Source organism: Natator depressus, chromosome 1 (assembly GCF_965152275.1).
Source record: "Natator depressus isolate rNatDep1 chromosome 1, rNatDep2.hap1, whole genome shotgun sequence".
NCBI classification, from domain to species: domain Eukaryota; kingdom Metazoa; phylum Chordata; order Testudines; family Cheloniidae; genus Natator; species Natator depressus.
This window is the reverse complement of record NC_134234.1, coordinates 107285052-107305039: the sequence shown is the minus strand read 5'-3', so window position 1 is coordinate 107305039 and position 19988 is coordinate 107285052. Positions and strand designations below refer to the sequence as shown.

Here is a 19988-nt window from a genome sequence, read left to right as displayed (position 1 = left end):
TCTATGATTCTATGATTCTAAATGAATTCTTTGCTTTGGTCTTCACTGCAGAGGATGTGAAGGAGATTCCTACACCTGAGCCCTTCTTTTTAGGTGACAAATCTGAGTAACTGTCCCAGATTGAGATGTCAATAGACTTCATGTTTAGGCTGTTACAGTGGCTGATGAGATTACACTTGATAATTTATTGGCAAAATCTACGTATAGAATTCACAGCCAATTTGGGATTTGTGCCCTGGTTCTTCACAGTCTGCCCTGAGGTTGGTACTCATCCTGTTTAGTCATAGAAGGCAGCTTTATAGTAGGGTCAATGACTAGATTTTATTTATTATTTATTTGTATTTTGATAGTGTATCAGTGATCAGAGCCTCACTGTTCTACGTACTGTACACACATATAGGGAAAATATGGCCCCTGCCTTGAAAAACAACAACAAAACACCCCAAAAACTTTAAATTCAATTAAGACAGAGACACTCAAAACGATGGGGCAGATCCTCTAGTGGCATAAATTGGTGTAGATTCATTGACACAATTTACACTAGGGCCCGGATCCTGCAAACATGCACCTATTTAACATTATTACCATGAGGAGATAATGGGTATGTCTACATTGTAGCTTGGAGGGTGCTTCTCAGCTCAGGTAGGCAGATACACACTAGCTCTGCTCGAGCTAAAGTTCTAAAAATAGCAGTGCAGCTGGGGGGTAGAATGGACAGTGGCTCAGGCTAGACACTTAAGTAGGTAGCAAGGGGGTCCAGGTGAGTTTGTACTCAAGCAGTCAGCCCAAGCTGCTGCTGATGCTACCCCTGACTGCACTGCTGGTTTTAATGTGTCTGTTTACCCATGCTAGAAGCACACTTCCAGCTGCACTGTAGATTCACCCTAATGTTTGTAGGATCAGGGCCTACATGAGGATCTGGTCCAATCAGTATAATAATAGTAATAATAATTAATACATATAAATAAACTTCCACTTATATAGTCATTTCCATTGGTGGAAATCAATGCTTTTTAAAAACATGTATGAATCCATTTTCACAAATTGACTGTGAAATTGGGAAATATTATTATCCCCATTTTATATACATGGAAAAACTAAGGGACAATGAGATTATGGCCAGAATTTTCAAAAGGTTCTGTAGCTTGCGCAAAGTCCTTTAGGAATTCTGAGGGAGAGCTAGGAAGTGAACCCAGATCTTCTGATTTGTAGTCATATGCTTAAGGCACAAGGCCATCCTTCCCCAAATAAGGAGAGCATAAACTCTATGTCCATTTCAAAGGTCATAAATTAGTCTTATAAATTTTTCTGGCCAAACTATCATAATCAGGCACACTGCATCTTTTTTAGTTGCTAGGAAGCGGTTCAGCACATTCCACTCCATGCATCTGATGAAGTGCGATCTAGCCCACGAAAGCTTATGCCCAAATAAATTTGCTAGTCTCTAAGGTGCCACAAAGACTCCTCGTTGTTTTTGCTGATACAGTCTAACACTGCTGCCATCAGGAAAATCTGTGTAAGCCTGGAACTGAGCATCAGGAAGTTTTTCCCTCTGGATCCCTGGGCTCCAGGGGAGAAGAGGATGGGTGTCTGGGTAAGGGGGGCCCTGCAGCTGGGCTCGGGGCAGGGGAGGAGAGGGGATGCAGGTAGCTGGGCTGGGGGCCCCCATGATTAAGCTCTGGGGAGGAGGAGGGTTGGGTGTATTGGCTGAGAGGGCCCACATGTAGGCTCTTGAGGGGAGGGGTTGTGGGTGTCTGGCCCCTCAGCTGGGCTCTGTGGGGGCCGAAGGGGGCAGAGAAACAGGAATTGGTTGTCATAGGGGTTTCTTCAACTGTCTACTGCTGGGGGAATTTTTGTGTTTGTCTGTATTGTTACAGACATAGTTGCTGACAGGTATTTTGAAATAAATTACCAAAATAATTGAAACTGGCATGATTATGTACTGCTATTTTGACAAATAAAATTTGCACAATTTAGCAGAATTTTAAAATATTTTGCGCAGAATTTTTAATTTTTTGGCGCAGAGTGCCCCAAGGAGTAAGCTATCTCTCTTCATAAAGGGGCTTAATGCTTCTTCCATTTAGCCTGAAAGAAGGATGGTTAGCACACCTATTAGCTTTTACAAGGTCTGCAGATCAAAGGCCTACTTGTTGGCAGCTATTAATACCCTTCAGCATAACAAAATTTAATCCTTCCTGCTGCTAAAGTATTTTTTCAGATTTGCCAAATAAACATACACACTAGCTCAAACATTGGTCATATTTTAAATGATCTCACCCAGGATCTAATTCATTTGTTCAGTTATTAACTTGGTCCCAGCCATCAATTTTGCTATAACATAACATAATCCCTTTACTGAAGCTGGAATCCTAATATGTGTTTTTGACATTAAGGCAGTTTAAGATCAAACTGGATATTCACTCTCTTTGAATTGGGCCCACTTAAAAGGAGCCAGGTAAAGGCTAAGGTTCTTTGGGCCTTATCCTACAGCCACTGACTTCAATCAAACACTTTATCTTTCTCAAACCACTGTCTACCTGATTGATCAAAGGGAGTTTTTCCACTGAGATCAAAGAAAGCCCCTTTCTCTTTGGCTGGTTAAACTACTCTGCCTATGCTCAGTAGCCTGATTTGCAATCAAAGAATGCGTTTACTGTTAAATAATTTCAGATTACCAATACAGACATCTTCATAACATTATTACTGAAAACAAAGCAAGGAAAAGTGATGAAAAAAGATGTAGACAATCCAAATGTTAATTACTAGCATATGTAGTACTAAGGATTTTGACTAGGAATATATTGCTACCAGATCAAGAAGTGTATTTCTACAGAAGATATACTTAGTGTAAGTTCATTGGCCGGGGAATAATGTCAGTTTAGTCTTTATGAGATTTCACAGCCGTTCTGTTTAATAATTTGTATATTTTGAACAGTGTAACTGAGAGCAGAGTTGTGCCCTTTCTGGTTGTTTTTCACAAGGATTGCCTGCACTGTTGACAGTTGAACTGTGTACTGATATTATATCTCATTTACTAATGAGAATATGTTAAATTGTTAAATCAAATCAGTATCAGGATTAAAACTGCTACTTTGAATAGTCCCTTACAATATGTTCTAACTACTTATGATAAACAATCTGTTTCATGTTCTATTTTGCTGTGATGCTGGGTGTACTTTTCCCAGACCTGAAGAAGAGCTCTGTGTGGCTCAAAAGCTTGTCTCTCTCACAACAGACGATGGTCCAATAAAAGATATTACCTCACCCACCTTGTCTCTCTGCTAGCAACATATGTCATACTCAGACAAGATGAACTTAATTAGTAACAATTGTTCTACTATGAATGTTGGTATTAGAAACCAGGGGTCATCCTTGGTTTACGTCCACAGAAGTAATTCAATTTACACCAGTAATGCATTGCACCAGAAGGGCTAAGGGATGAATGAGCGTGAAGACAGAACTACATTCTTCCCCACAAGAATGGTGCCTCCGATACGGGATTGAGGCACTTTGATTAGTGAGCATGGGAGAAACACGTGCTGCTGCCTGTGGCATATCTTTTACGGAGAGATTTAAGATTTCAGTCTCCTGGGTTGTTGATTTGTTATCTCTGTTGGGTAGTAATTGCACAAATATATACATATGGATATATTCTCTGTCATGAAGTATAACATAAATCTCTCTCTTCTCTTCCTCTTTTTAATCCAGTTTGGCTTTTTTAACCCATTCGTAGTCTTAAATCAAGTTTACTATTTGTCCTGTTTTGAGATGGACTCATCCAGAATCCATCTTTTAAAGTGTGCAAGGGTATGTCTACACAGCAAAGAAAAACCCACGGCTGGCCCACGCCAGCCAGCTTGGGCTCATGGACAGGGCCGTATTAATCTTTTGTGGGCCTGGCGCCAAATATATTTGTGGGCCCCCATGGAGGCAATGTAGCATGGCATGGGGAGGTCAGTCCCCAGAGCGAGGGGCCAGCCAGGGGCAATAGGTCATGGCATGGCAGGGGCAGCCCCGCTCCGCCCAGCGTAAGGGCACTATTTACAAACCAGCAGTTGCCAGACGCAGAGTGGCCCACCCGGCCCTGTGCTGCCAGCATGCCCCTTCTCCTCCGGGGGTGGGCCCATGCTGTGCCACACAGCCCCCCCGCCCAACATCCCCCCGACTCCCTATGCCCAGCCCCCCACAGATCCCTACACACAAATGCACAGCGCCCTGCACACCACCCCTGCCCACAGCTCCACCCCCCCCGCACAGAACCCACACTCCCGAGTGCCCCAACACACACAGCTCTTCCCCACCCCTTCACAGCCCACCACTCCTCCACGCCCTGCCTCCTGGCCACACTCACCAACCCTGCTGGGAGGCGACTGTCTGCTGGGATGAGCCGGCAGCACAGCCAGGGCTGGGAATCGCTCCGGCCCCTCGGGAGTGGCGTGATCAACCAGGCCAGGGCCTGCCCCTGCTGGGCTCCCTCAAGACACACCAGCCAAGCCCCCCCGCACTGTCCCTCCTCACAGCTGGCTGAGACTGGCCAGGCTTCTGCACCAGTCCCAAGCAGCTCAGCTCTGAGGAGACAGGCAGGGCCCCACAGGTGGTGGGAAGCAGAGACTGCCCACAGCTGGAGGTGCACAGGGGTCCGGCCAGGGGGCAGAGAGAAGCAGGGGGTGGGGCCAGAGGCAGAGAGGAGCTCTCGGTCGGCCGGCGGGCAGGCCAACAGGAGCAAGTGGTGGGTGGGGGGAGCCAGTGGGGTCTCGGGGCGCAGTGCAAGCGGAGCAGGCCAGGGCCCCTTCTGAGCATGGACCCAGCTCCATGGAGCCACTGGCGCCATTGTAAACCTGGCCCTGCTCATGGGGCTCGGGCTACGGGTCTGTTTCATTGCTATGTAGACTTCTGGGCTCAGGCTCTGAGCCCTCCCACCTCACAGGGTCGTAGAGCCCGGGCCCCAGCCTGAGCCTGAGCCCAGGAGTCTACACTGCAATGAAACAGCCCCGCAGCCTGAGCCTGAGTCAGCTAGCAAGGGCCAGCCGCAGGTGTCTAGTTGCTGTGTAGACGTACCCAGCTAGACTTAGAGCTCTAGCTCCCTAGCCCCACGGAGCTAGGACTGCCTACCAGGAAAGCTGCTGAAGGGCCTTAGCCGCCTGGACTGTGTGGAGAGGATAGTGGGACCTTCTTTACTCTGTTTTCCCTTTTGGAGCCCAAGGTGTTCAGCCTGGGCCCCTCAGACACACAGAGTTTCTAGGAACCCAGATCCCCTTCATAGAGATTTATCTTTTGCCTTGCAGGGAACAGTGGGGTGAGCCCGGATTGTCTTGTGGCCTGCAGGATTATTTTTTGTTTGCCTTTTTTGTTTTGGACTGCTGTTATGCTCAGAAGAGAGGTAGCTGTGTTTCTAGGACTTACTGCGGGAGGAACACATCCTGGACTCCAAACTGGCACTACAGTGATGTCTACATACAAGGAAGGATGTCTGGGATGAGAGAGGTTCCTACGGTCAGATTAAAAAATTATGGGGCCCTGTGCACTATAGTAATTGGGGCCCTCACCTTCCATAAACTAGATAGCAAAGTGCTCCTGCTCCAAACATACCCCACCCCACACACAGACCCCTGAATGCCCCTCTCTTCCCACCCCACACACAGACTCCCAAATACCACTCATAACCCACCCATACATCAGCCCACACAGACCTCTGAATGCCTCTCCCACCCCACCCCTCTCCATACACAGACCTCCAAATGCCCGTCCAATACCCTCTCCCAGCCCTGCTAATCCTGACAGCCCCTGCACATACCAGCAGCCCTGATATACATCCCACGCATCTCAACCCCACCATCCTCAGCTCCCAACATCCCACCTCCCATGTCCCCAGAATCCCCTATTCCCCACGCAGCCCCCACAACTCACCCCACTGTCCCTGACATCCTTCATTACCCCCACAACTCACCCCATCTCCCCCAACATCCTCCACTTGCCCCTAACCCAGGGGCGGCCAACCTGTGGCTCCGGAGCCGCATGCGGCTCTTCAGAAGATAATACGGCTCCTGCTAGGAGCCAACTTTGGGGGGAAAATGGTGGATGCTCAGCACCAACCAGCAGCCCTAATAGAATCTCCGACCTGAACTGTGACATTGAATTGCAACTGCACTTGCAACTTCAGCAGTGTGAGTATCTGAGCATCGCTTTGGATGAGTCGTGCCATGCACAGGGTAAACCTTATTATCAGTATTTGTCTGCACTGTGTCTGACGACTGTGTTATAAGGGAAGAACTCCTCGATATTGTGTCACTAAAGGACAGAACTTGTGGACAAGATTTAAAGGCGGCACTGATGTTGGTAGTTACAAAAAACCACTTGCCTTTACAGAAGCTCACTGCCATTGCAATGGACGGGGCTCCGTCCAGGAGGGGATTTGCGAATGGATTAGTAGGGCTTTCGTAAGTCTGACGAGAGCTTTCCCGAATTTTGGACATTTCACTGTATTATTCATCAGGAGCAACTGGTATCTAAAAATCTCAAATTTCATCACGTCATGAAACCTGTTTTTCACATTGTGAAATTCATTCTCTCAAATGCACTCAATCACAGACAATTTCAAAATCTAATTGAAGAACTGGATGAAGACGACTCCCCTGCCAATTTGCCATTTCACTGTACACTTTGATGGCTCTCAAGAGGTAAAGTTATTTCCTGTTTTTTTTGAGCTCCTGGAACCAGTAAAATTGTTTATGAGGAGAAGCACAGAATACACCCTGAGCTTACAGAACCTGGATGGGTTCTAGACTTGGCATTTCTTGCAGACATGCTGCTGCATTTGGATAAACTAATATGGACTTACAAGGAGAATTCCAGTTGCTGTCTGATCTGGTGCAAGGTGTATTTGCATTCATGAACAAACTGCAGTTGTTTCACAGACAAATGCTTGACGGAGAGCTGACACACTTTCCCTCAATGTCACAACATCAAGCCAGTTCAAAAGAAGATGCAGCAGAACCCCTAAAATGGAGCACAACTAGGTATGTGAGCATGATTAAAAATCTTAAGGACAGTTTTGAGGAAAGATTCCAAGATTTGCAGCAGAAAAGACCTCAAATCAGATTTTGGATTGACCCTTTTAGTACTGAAGCCAATTGTCTGAAGCCACCTTTAGTCACTGATGAAGCAACATCCCAGATGGAAATAATAGAACTTTTGGAATATAACAGACTGAAATCTGTTCAGAAGACAGAGGGGACCCTTACTTTCTGGAAATCTGTACCAAAGGATAAATACCCCAACATCAAAGGTGCAGCCCTAAAATTAATCTCAATGTTTGCCTCGACCTATCTTTGTGAGTCTGTTTTCTCGACACTCAAACATGTGAAATCCAAGCACCGATCCATTTTGATAGGCAGCCACTTAAGAGAACTGCTGCATGTGAACACAGCTGATAACAAACCAAACTTCATGGGAATTGTTGAAAGTAAAGATTGCCAGAAGTCCCATTAAGTAAAAGATTAAGTTGTTATTATCGTTAACTATACGTTATAAATGTATAATAAATATACATTATCAACTTATATAATGATTATGTGTGGGCATATTATACACACACACACATATATATAATCATTACATATTACTATGACTCTTTGGCAATGTACATTGGTAAATTCTGGCTCTCTCTCAGGCTCAGGTTGGCCAGCCCTGCCCTAACTCCTCACCCTGCAACACTCCCCACTCACCCCATAGCCCACCAATGACTCATCTCCAGCCCTCATCCCCTGCTTTGAGGCCCTTCCTGGCCACTCACCAGCATCCCCTTGGCTCAGTGCTCCTGTCCCAGGCTAGGGCGGCTCCTCCTGATCCTGGCCTCCCAGCTCTGCTCTCTCTGCTCTCACACAGCCCACACTGCCTAGGTTTGGCCCCTCCATCATAGCTGTGCCAAATTTGAGCAAGTGGCACTGCGACACATCACCACTCAGTTTACCCCTCCCTCCCCCCTGAGATGGGGGCCCTGTGCAAATGCACAACATGCACATTGGTTAATCCAGACCTGGAGGTGTTTACCCTCACCCCAATGGGGTGCCCTAGAGGTATTACCAGTGGTGAGCTGGAGCCGGTTCACACTGGTTCACACGAACCGGTTGTTAAATTTTTAAGCCGGTTTAGAACCGGTTGTTAAAGGGGTGGGGAAGCTCAGGCGAGATGGAAAGGATGGGGCCCGCGGGACCATCCTGTCTGTCCCGCCTGAGCTCTCGGCTGGGGAGGCTCCCATGTGAATTTTTACTGACCTGGCGGCACTCCGAGCCTTCGGCGGCACTTCAGCGGCGGGTCCTTCATTGCCACCGAAGACCCGGAGGGACTGAAGGACGTGCCGCCAAAGTGCCGCCGAAGACCCGGAGTGAGTGAAGGAACCAGTTCTTGAGCTTCTGGCAGCTCATCACTGGGTATAACCTATGATATACCTTTATACCAGTGGTCCCCAAACTTTTCAGGGTCACACTCACATCCCCATTACCCCTGTCTGCTGCCCTACCCTTCCCCCCCCGCCCCCCCTCCTGAGCCGGGGCTGGGAGCGGGGTCGCAATTCTGGAGGGGGATGGGGACAGGGGCAAGGGGGCCAAGGCTGGGGCCACAGCTGGGGGTGGGCAGGGCCGGGAGTGGAGCCCCAGCCAAGGGCCAAGGCTGGGGGCCGAGGCTGAGGCTGGGGGCCAGGGCCCCCCCCGGGCACAAGGTCGGCAGCTGGGTGGTGCTCCCTTTACACCCCCCGTGGGGGGTTGACCTGGGCCCCACCTGGGCCCCTCCAAACCTTCCACCACACACCCCTAGGGGGGCATGCCCCACAGTTTGGGGACCTCTGCTTTATACCAATATAACTGCATCTACCCTAGAGGGATTGTGCCATTTTAACTATAATGGTATAGTTAGAGCAGTACAACTTTCTAGTGTAGCCAAGAATCTAATGGCCAATTAGTTAATTTAGCCCCAGGTTTTCCACAGAGTAATTCTGAATCAACAAATTTTCATGAATACATTTCAATGTTCTGTCCTTTTGTATTGCTAAAGGTTCCAGGTAACACCTTTCCCAGAATGACATTATCATGTAAATGAAGAGTCATCTTCTGGTAAGTCATTTGCCTAATGAGTAGTTCACTTGTGTAAGGGAGGCATTATAGGTATAAAGATCAAGGACAGAATTTTTGAATGAGGTGGGATAATGGGAAGCAGGAGTGTTAAAGGAAGCTCCCCAGAACTAGCAACGCTGCTGTACTTATTACACTGAGGTGGATGTGGGCAAAAACAGAGAGGTAGAGTGAGCGAGAACCATTGAGAATACTTCTGGAATCAACAAGTCAGCTTCATCCACCTTACATCTTTTTGTCTAGCATATATTGCATTGGATGCTTCAGCAAATAGCATATGTTGATAGTTTATTACTATTTGTGACTGGCTCATTAGTATGATGACATAGTCTTTTATGTGAAGCCTGAGTGACGAGCAGTTTTTTTTTAAAATTGCCTCATCATGAAGCTATAGAACGACAGGGTGTTGCTTTGGTCCCAGAACTGGCTCCTTAAGGATTAAAAAAGACAATGAAAAACAAATAAAAATGTTAGAACTTGCATGCATATTGTGACAAAGTTCCTCCTCTGCCTCAGTGGGTCCTGCGCTTATTGGCGGATTTGCTTGCCTCAGAGATTCACGGCAGCCCTCAGTTTGGCCACTCTTGCTAGTGGCTCAAACCTGCCGTCCACTCAGCTAACCTCATCACTGGCCAGCATGGAGGAAACGGAGAACAATCCCCGCAGTCTCTGTGTCCGACCTAGTGGGTCGGGGACAGGGCAGATCCCTTTCCAATTTAGGCCTTCCCTTCTGGTGTTTCTCACAGACCAGGTCAACTCTTCCTGTGTCCGATCAGGAGTTAGGGGCTGGGGGGGAACCCAGGCCCACCCTCTACACCGGGTTCCAGCCCAGGGCCCTGTGGATAGCAGCTGTCCACAATGTTCCCTGTATCAGCTGCGTGACAGCTACAACTCCCTGGGCTACTTCCCCATTGCCTTCCCCCCCAGCACGTTCTTTATCCTCACTGCAGGATCTTCCTCCTGAAGCTTGATCATGCTTGAACTCTTCACTCCTCCAGCAGCACGCCTTCTCACTCCCTGCTCCTGGCACAACCCCCTACTAACTGATGGGAGGTCCTTTTTAAACCAGGTGTCCTGATTAACCTGCCTGCCATAATTGAATATAGAAAGTTCTTAATTGGCTCCAGGTGTCTTGATTAGCTTGCCTGTCTTAATTGGTTCTGGCAGACTCCTGATTGTTCTAGGGCAGCTCCTGCTCTGGTCACTCAGGGAACAGAAAACTGTTCATCCAGTGGCCAATATATTTGCCTTCTACCAGACTCCTGTATCCCAGTGGTCCGGGTCTGTCACAATATCTAAAAGGATATTTCTGGTGGAGTAAGGTCCTCACGGCATGTCCAGCCATGTTCCATCATGTTGAATTTGGCCCATAATGTGACTCTGGTTACAGAGAATTCATGGCGTAACCCTAGGTTATTACGTGTACCGTGTTTCTTAGGAAAAAATAATCTTTTTGATTAGTTTATTCCCTATTTTCTCCTTTTAAGTTTCCTTTGCCTGCTTTACAGGCTTCTTTTTACTGAAGGTTTTGGAGGCCAATGAATCTGCTCCGATGCTACCCTAGTCCAACGGTTTATTCCAGTGACTGGTTGCTGACATATCCCAGGAAGCCGCATCATCACACAGTTCTAGCAGAAGGTGTTTGGGAGGCTCTGTGCCCTAGTTCTGATGGACCCCCATTCCCCAATTCTGCAAATGCACATTGGCTAATCATTTAATTTAAAGGAAGCAAAAATACATTGAAGGATGATTTTTCTTAGCTCAGCTTTTTAAATGTAAACGAGAAGGTTCTGCATTGGCATGTGGAAAGATATGAAAGTTAAGGACATAAATTCAAATCAAGTGTCCATTGTTTGAGAAATTCAGAGGTGGCTGGCTTATTATGAAGTGTTAATTCAATCTGTGTAAACAGCTTCTGGCAGTATAAGCAAAACTTGTATTATTAAGTTCATCTAAGGTAACTTTACTATAGAAGGAAGTAAAAATGGCCCTTTAACATAAAAATCTGCCCCAGAGAATGGGAGTGGTGAGAAAAGGAACTGCTGACTCCATTCAGAAATCTTACCAGTTCTCAATAGTTTATTTTGAGGGGCTGATCCAGGGACAGTTTAAAGAATTGTCAGCCCAGAGCAGGGGCCTTGCTATGCATGAGATCAAGATTAGCCAGAGTATGGTCTCAAAGCAGCTATATTTCTTCCCATCCCCAGCAACCGCTTTCATTCTTGGAGCCAGAATTTTTCCCTATATATTCTGACAAAGCATTTGGAGTAGGGTGGGTCATATTGAGGATATGTATGGGAAGACATAAGATTATTTGGGGGCCTCATAGACCCGAAGCAGGTTTGGTTATAGTAAAGACGTGGGAACCAACACCTCACAAAGGAAGAGGAGTAGGCGACCTGGCACTTGTCTTAAATTTTGCAGATTACCTTTTGAGAATACTTTATCTTTAGTGGCCAATTGACCCCAGAACAACACTTTCTAGCTGCGTGGTTCAAAGACGTTTATATGTGGGCTACAACACCAGCCACAGAAGCTGTTCCCTTTCGAAACAATTCTCTTTTGCACTAGTCTGTTGTGAAGAACGGCAGAAACCTTAGGAAAGTTAAATTTAGGACCTAAAAGTAATAGTGACTTCTTATGATTCCTACAATATGGAATACAGATGTTATAAGTGAGATTAATACATGCAGCAACTCACAATCATTGAAGTTTAAACACTAAACACATTCTTATCATTCTAATACCTATTTTAACAATACTAACACAAAGGTGAGCCAGACTGATTCCAGCTATGTATTTGTCAATATTCAATTGAGGCATGGGGACCTTGGCATTAGCTGGCATCTGGTCTGCCAGCATTACAATTATTATGAAGGATATTATGAAATATTGGGCAGGTTTTAGCCTATTCCTAGCTGTTGTTTCATTTATGGACAGATGCTGTGCCATTATACTTGTGTACCATCCCATCTCCTCCTCCCTCTTTCTACCACTGTGCTTCAAATGGCAGACAAGTGGGGGAAGGGGGAGCAGCAGCTTACAGGGGCTGAACGCAGTAGCTTTTTTTAATGGAAAAACATTAATGCAAAAGTTGAATATTTGTGGCCTTATCTCGGAGAAAATGTAATTTGTTGTTATAACACAATCCTTAAAGGCACTTCTATCCAATACCCCTGCTTGCGAAGTCACCCTCTCACTAGTGCAGAATCTGGCTTATTGCTGATCTTACTTGGTCCACTCCTGGAGAGAGTAATAAAATAGAATTATTCACCTAATAAAAATTCCAGACAGTCTGTGAGATTCATTGGTAAGGGAAGCCTCCATCTGCCACTGCTTTAACTTGCAATCCCTGTCCAGGCACTTATCAGTTCATCTGTCACAAGACACAGAAAGATTTCCATTGCATACACAGAAGATCTCCCTGAGGTCTAGAATAATGGGTCCTTCTTTCATTCTCGTATCTGAAGCAGCATGACATCTTGTAAGGTGGCAGCAGCCTGAAAAGAGTTTAGTATAATCACCATTTCTGCTCTGTCTCCCAGGACCTGCACCCCTCCCCGTTTTTCTCAGAAAGAAATTTTTGGGAGAGTTGGAAGGTAAATTAACTCATCATTAAGGCTATGATTTTGTCATGGAGGTCGCAGAAATCACAGAATCCATGACTTCCAGAGACCTCCGTGACTTCAGCCCGTGGTGGCTGGGAGCAGCAGGGTCCCCCCACGCCTGCGGCAGCCAGGAGTTGCAAGGTACCCCCAGAGCGCTGAGACACTCTGAGCAGTGGGGATACCCCACAGCGCCTGGCTGCCACAGGTCGCAGGGCCCCTGAGAGCTCCGAGCTGCTGTGGGTGGCACGGGGACCCCACAGCTCAATGCTGCTGCAATCAGCAGGGGGCTCTGAGCCGAGGAGCTCCCAGGCGTTGCGGGCAGTGGAGACCCACCCGGAGCTCCGAGCCATCACAGGCGGGGGGGTGGGGGGGACACCCACAGTTCTGAGCCCCCATGGGTGGTGGGGGCTCCTAGAGCTCTGAGCCGGGGCCCTCACAGCTGCGCAGCCGCCGCAGGCAGTTTAGGGACTCCAGAGCTCCTCATTTTGTCACAGATATTTTTAATAAGTCAGGGACAGGTCAAGGGCTTCTGTGAATTTTTCTTTATTGCCCGTGACCTGTCCATGACTTTTACTAAAAAATTCTATGATGAAATCTTAGCCTTTCTCATCATCTGTTTCCCTAGGAAAATTTGGTGGCCAAGAGACTCAGCGAAGAGAAAGCCATTCTCTGGATATAGATTCTGATATATTTTATTTGTGGCTGTGCACAATGAGGGATTCAAGGGCACTCACAAACTTTTCTCCATCTCTCTGTCAGGACTAAGTACAACAGTATCAGACTCACTGAGGGAAGGAAGGGCACCTAAGAGATCATGTAGTGTCAGTGAAAGCCTTCAGAATTTGAGGTCAAAGCAACAGAGGATCAGAGATGCATGGAGGTGCATAAGGACTCCTCCAGGTGACTGGAAAAGCACAAGAAGTCTGAGGAGAACTGAAGAAAGGAGGACAAGGAGATGGAGGAGAAGCTGCAGGCTAGCATCTCATGCATGATCATGAGATGAAGGAGTGAGATATGGCATTTCAGAGGACATTATTTGGGCTCATGAGCCATGAGGGCAAATCCATAGTGTGCATAAGCACCATGACTCTACTTCAGTGTTGCCATGTCCTACAGCCTATGAACCCAATGCCTGAAGGAACCAATCAATGAGCCATGGAACCTCAGACCATCATCAGATCTGTGCACTCTACACCTGTTCCAATTCAGGGGAAAGAGAACAGATAAACTAATGTTTAGTTTTCTTATTAGTGACAAGTTTTTGTTATGTCTTATGTTTGCATGTTTGAACCACATTAGGGCAGTGGGTTTGCCCACATTTTTAGCATGAATCAATTTCAATAAAAGTAAAGAGAAAGGAATCTTTATTTCTTTAATGCATGCAGAAGCATTACATGTGATTTCAAGGCAGCAGCATCAATCAGCCCCAGTATATTCCCCATGCAGTTCAAGAATATCAGTGCACAAGGCATCCCTTGTGGCCTTTTCTGTAACAGACCCTGTGCCAGCAAGGGGTATATTTGGTGGCTGCCTGGAAGCAGACTCCAGATCATTATTGTTGGCAATAAAATCCATTGCAAAGTATTTGCCCTTATCCTCCCATATAACATGAAGCATACAACATGCCATGATCACATGTATGATGTTAAACACACTAAAGTCCAGACAAATCAGTGAGCAGCACCATCTTGCTTTCAGTTGGCCAAAAGCACATTCCACCATCAACTTGTACCTGCTCAGTGTGTTGTTAAACTGCTCCTTTTCCAGTTGGTGCAAATCAGTATAAGCAGAGTCTGAATGAGCTGTCCCCTGACATCTAGAGATGAGCTGTGGAAGAGGAGTTCAGGAGCTGATCTCGTTTGCATGTGCACCTGCCTAGGTGCTCAGCATGATGGGATTGCTTGGCCAAATGGTCACTTTTGGCTGGTGTGGGATCCCCAGTCTCCTTGTTATTGGGGCAGGAGTAATAAAAGGTTTTTAACCTTGTGGTGTGAATCAAGGGCAGCAGAACTGTACTTGGGATTTCCCAATTGAGGAACTCACCCTCAACTAAACATTACTTGCTAGGCAGGGACATGGGTTCCAAAGCTCAATGAGTTGAGAAAGGATGGGAACAGGCACTTGTGGCTGGTGGTGTGGGCTATGCCTAAGGGTGCCAGGCACTGTTTGATCCTTTCTGTCTCCAGTGTGTAATAACAGCTAATTTAGATTCAATTGAGAGTCTTGTTACATACTGCAGAGCTGAAATCACTGATACCTAGATTTAAGTATTAGACCTGCTTTGGGACAGTGTCTCTGATGCAAGAGACTGTCCAGTGTGCACCAGCAGTGAGGCTCCCTAACTAACAGCTGAACTCACTGAGAGCTGTGTTAAGTGGTGAGCCCTGAAGACATCTTAGCAAGCAGCCAGCAGGGTGGCTGGTGAAGAGGCATGGTGAGTGGCCAGCAGGGTGGCTGGTGGAGAGTGCCAGAGCAGAGCCCCACAGAGGGGCAGTGAGTGATTGCCCGAGCAGCGGAGCAAGTAAGGTGCCTCCTTACCTGCCCCTCCACCCAGGGTTGGAGGTGAACTCTGCAGATGCACCTCTGAACTTTGGGTCTGCACTGTCCAAGGTGGGGTGCAGAGAAGGGATGGGCATGTTAAAAGGACTTTTGGGTTGCTGGACTTAAGAATCCAAGGGGAAAAGGACACTGCCCAATTTACTTGGCAGTGGGTCTTTTGCTCATGGTTTATGTTTATGGACCCTGTTTGCTGTGTTTTCCCAAATTAATGCTGAGTTTCTTCCCTCCTTTTATTAAAAGTTTTTTGCTACACTCAGACTCTGTGCTTGCAAGAGGGGAAGTATTGCCTCTTTGAGGTGCCCAGAAGGGCTACATCAGAATAAGCCTTCATCAATCAGGGCAGCAGAGGGTAGGCTGGGTTGCTTAAAATCACAGTGGGCACAGATACTCCACTGATCACTGTGTTGTTTGGGGGAAACAACATACTAGCTTGCCCATATTGAAACAAGGCAGATCTGAATACCCTGGTATCTTTCTCCGTGCCACCGCATCTGATGTAGGTGTCCATGAATATTCTACAGTGATCCACAAAGCCCCACATAATGATGGAATAGAATCTTTCCTGTTAATGTATTTGCATGCATAGGATGGGTATATGCATGCCATCAATCATACCTGCACTGTGCAGGAACCCCATCCATTCCAAACCCCACAGGACCTTAGATTGTAAATTCCTTCAAGCATAGACCTGTTTTTTTTCCATTGGTATGTAAAGTGCCATGCACACTGATGGGACTGTATAATAATATCCCTTCGTATATTGTAATTTTGTTTGGACTTTTTGAACTGACATGCCCATATTATCTTCACCTGCAAATCTTTTACAAAAAGGACAGTGTATTGGGTACACAACATACAGGAGAAGGAATAGGCAAATAAGGGAACTGGGAATATATTCAAAGGGCATTGGCAAGGCACCTTTCATATTTTTTCTATTGTTTATAATAATCCATTGAAATTTAATGAAGTTATTTACTTATGTGTTTTTCCCCTTCTATCAGTTGTGTGCAATTCTGCTGAGTTCTCCTGTGTCTTTGGCTACTGGAAGTGCTTCTTTTCATTGTGAACGTGTGCATTAAAACACTTACTTTAAGAAAAAAGAAACATTTAGATCATTACACGGACTTAGCAAACAGCCATCCGAAATAAAGATTGGTCAGGCTTCAGGTTTCTCAATCTTAACAGTGTCCATGTAATGTCAACTGAACATTTTACACTAATGAGGAGACAGTTGCACATGGACATAGAGTTACTGTAGCTTTGACTTACTGCGTACCTGACTTCCTTGAAAATGTTCCAGTTTTTGTCTGTGAACTGATGCGATGTCTTTATGCAGTATAGATTCTTGGCTCATTCCTTCGCTGCACGTTATTGGACATGGACCACTCATCATCTTGTTGACAAAAATATTGAACTTGAAGAATATCATTTTGCTTAAAGTAAACAGGAGAATCACACTTTCCTGTTCCTTCTGTCCCCACCTCAAAAAGGAACGATATGCAGCTGTAGACTGGGTCAAAGAGAGCCCTAGAAACATGGACGGTGGGTGAACCACAGGCTTGGGGAGGTCAGTCCATCCCACCCCTTCTGCCTGAGGCCCCGCCCCTTCCATCCCCTCAAGCCCAGAGCCCCCCCAACCCTGGGTCACCTGCGTGCCTGGCAGGTGATGCACGGGACCCTCACCAGCCACAGAGTGCTGGGAGTGCAGGTGGCATGCAGCCTGCCCCCTCCCCAGCCCCAGAACACCGGGCGGACAGTGCATGGCCCTTCCTCCCCCCCAGCCCTGAAGGGCTGGGCAGCACAGCCCCAGCACCGCACCCTCCCCCACACCCCCCTGCAGCGTTGGGCAGCCCCAGCCACCCAAGTCCCAGCTGCCTTAGCCCTTGCCTGTTTCCCTTCTAGGAAGAGGAGCAGCCTGCCTGGGCTGGGGCCAGCTAACAGCAGGAGGAGCCTCAGGGTGGAGCGTGGGCAGGGCAGCGCGGGGCTGTTTGTGTAGGCACAGCCTTCCCCAGTCTATTATACACACCGCCCATGCCTAGAAATGTTCATCTTTTTGCCTGTAGCACTAACTAGATGAGAATTAAGCAATTCAACAAGTGTTGAAAACATAGGCATGCCACTGTGAGTTTTCTAATTTAATACAAATATTTGCTTTCAAGCACATTATACAAGTATGTCATGCTATGCTGGGGTCACAGAGAGAATAATTCAGTGTATCTACTTTTTTCATATGATTTTCTAGAAAAACATCCTTGAAATCAAGGGGGCAAAGGAGATAGTTGGAACTTTATAATAATTACCCTACTGAAAATTGTATGTAGCTAATTGTAGCCCTCTGTCCTGACCCACTTGGCTTCTTAGGCCCTAACCGTGCAAAGACTTATGCATGTGGTTAATTTTAAGCATGCAAGTAGTTCCATGGAATTCATGAAACTAGTCACATGCATAAGCCTTTGCAGAATCAAGGCCTTCATTTGTAAGCTCTTCAAGATAGGGATCATGTCTTCCTAAGTGTTTGTATATTGTCTGGCACAAATGGACCCTGCTCTTGGTTGGGAACTATTTACTAGATCAAATACTACTGTAGGATATGCTTTCATATACTTTCATACTGCATAGCTCTGGCATTACATCTCAGTCCTGACCTCCAGTATCTCTGCTATTCCATGTAGCTGTCTATGCTATAAGCTAGGGATGGATTCCTCTGCTCATGTGCTCATACAGTACACTTCCTTGTTAAGTTAATCAGCAAGCTGAGACCACAGCAGCTGCTGCCAGGAAGCTCCCTCCGTCCTGAGCCCTGTCGTGTGTCCCCCCTGCTCTATGGATATGGGGTAAGCGGGGTGCAGGAGCAGAGGGGAGGGGGACACCCTGAAATTAGCCCCCCCCTTCCTACCCTCCCCCCCCCAGCAAGCAGGAGGCTTCAAGGCAGAGGGCAGGAACAGCACATGGCAGTGGGGAGAGGGGCAGTTGAACTGCCCGCAATTGATAGCCTGCTGGGTGGCTGCTGCACAGGGAATTTAGGGGAGCGGGGAGCTAATGGGGGGCTGCTGGCCCACCCTGGTTCCAAGCCCCCACCCGCTAGCTGCAAAGGGCTGCTATTCCTGCAAGCAGTGGACAAAGCAAGCGGCTGCCAAACGACGATATAAGGGAGCATTGCGCAACCTTAAACGAGCATGTTCCCTAATTGATCAGCAACATAACAACGTTAACCGAGACGACTTTAAGTGAGGAGTTCCTGTACTTGCGATAGCTTGATGAGAGTTAGTATGAGTACAAATAGTAGCATAGCCACAGTAGCATGGGCAGTGGCAGCAGCCGCTGTGCCAAATACAAACCCATTGGAAAACAGTGGATATGTACTTGGCATGGCTCAGCCATGCCCGCACTGCTGCTACTCAGGCTACACTACTATTCATATTTGTGCTAGCTCTCATTGAGCTACTGCAAGTATGTGTAAGTAAGTGGGGGGAAGCTCACTGAGCTTGTGTGGCATAGCCTTAGTCTCTTCCCAATTCGAGAACAAGAATTGCGTCAAACTAGGTGTGGGTTTGTGATATATACAAATGACAAATCGGGATGCATATGGAATTACCAAACTTATTTTCTACTTGTGGTCAAATTCAGATTGGAAGCTAGGCTTCTAGTGGTAAGTGTATGTTCTCCCCTTCCCCTCTGTGGTTTCTTTGTGTCTAGCTTTGTCACAGAGGCTGAAGGGAGAGTATCTACTATACTTTGGGGTTCCTCTTAACAGATAACAAAGGTGAGACATTGTTAGAAAAAGCATCAAAACAAGTGATGGAACCACTCGAGATACTAAGTGACAGTAGGCACCAGGCCTGGATGGTATTTACCCAAAAGTACTAATGGAAATTGAGAATGGAATGTATGACCTGTTAACGAAAATATTAATCTATCATTGCAAATGTATTATACTGTGCTTAGATGCTACAATGATGTGTGCTATAGAAATACCTTAGACAGATATTTTATTTTTCTATTTATTAGAGAATAGGAAGGTTGCCAACACTGAACCCATGCTAAAAAAGACCCAAAGAAATATAGGCCAATTATCTTGATTTCATTATGGGGAATAATTGTTAAGAAAGTAATTAAAGACAAAATTACAGAGCAGTAAAATAAGTATAATGTGATAAGGACAAATTAGCACATCTTCTGTGAGAGTAAATTGTGACTAACGTTTTATAATTTTTTTCAAGCATTAACAAAAAATAGTGGATAAAGGTGATATCATTTATTGGATAAAGTCTCACACCAGAGCTATAAAATAAGCATGATAACCACAGGGTGAGAGGTAAATTATTGTCATTGATCAAAAACTATTTAGGAGGAAGGAAGCAAAGTATATGAGTCAATGGCTAATTCTCATACTGGATAAGGTTAATATTGGGTTGGGTCAGAGATCAGTAGAGTGAAAAATTTCTGTTGTGCTATCACCAAGCAAAGCCAATAAGAGGTAGCAAATTAATGATAAAAAGATGTCAGAAAATATTACAGTTCATTACCAAAAAGGTACAGATCCTAAAACTTGTTGGAAATTGGTGATTAGCACTTATTCTCCCCCCCACCCACTCAAACCTTAATGTCGTTCTACCATGCTGCAAAACCATTCAACAGGGTTATGCAATTATTTTGTTCAAAGTTCTCATGTGAAAAAGGGTCCAGTTACCATCTT

General features: G+C 46.2%; 1 long non-coding RNA gene across 1 annotated transcript; it reads left to right on the top strand.

The window, feature by feature from the left end:
* The first annotated feature begins 7229 nt into the window (after window positions 1-7229).
* Window positions 7230-13461, top strand: LOC141982560 (uncharacterized). Its single transcript, XR_012638121.1, has 3 exons — window positions 7230-7285; window positions 9049-9107; window positions 13359-13461. It is a non-coding gene; the product is annotated as an uncharacterized LOC141982560 (long non-coding RNA).
* Window positions 13462-19988: the final 6527 nt, after the last annotated feature.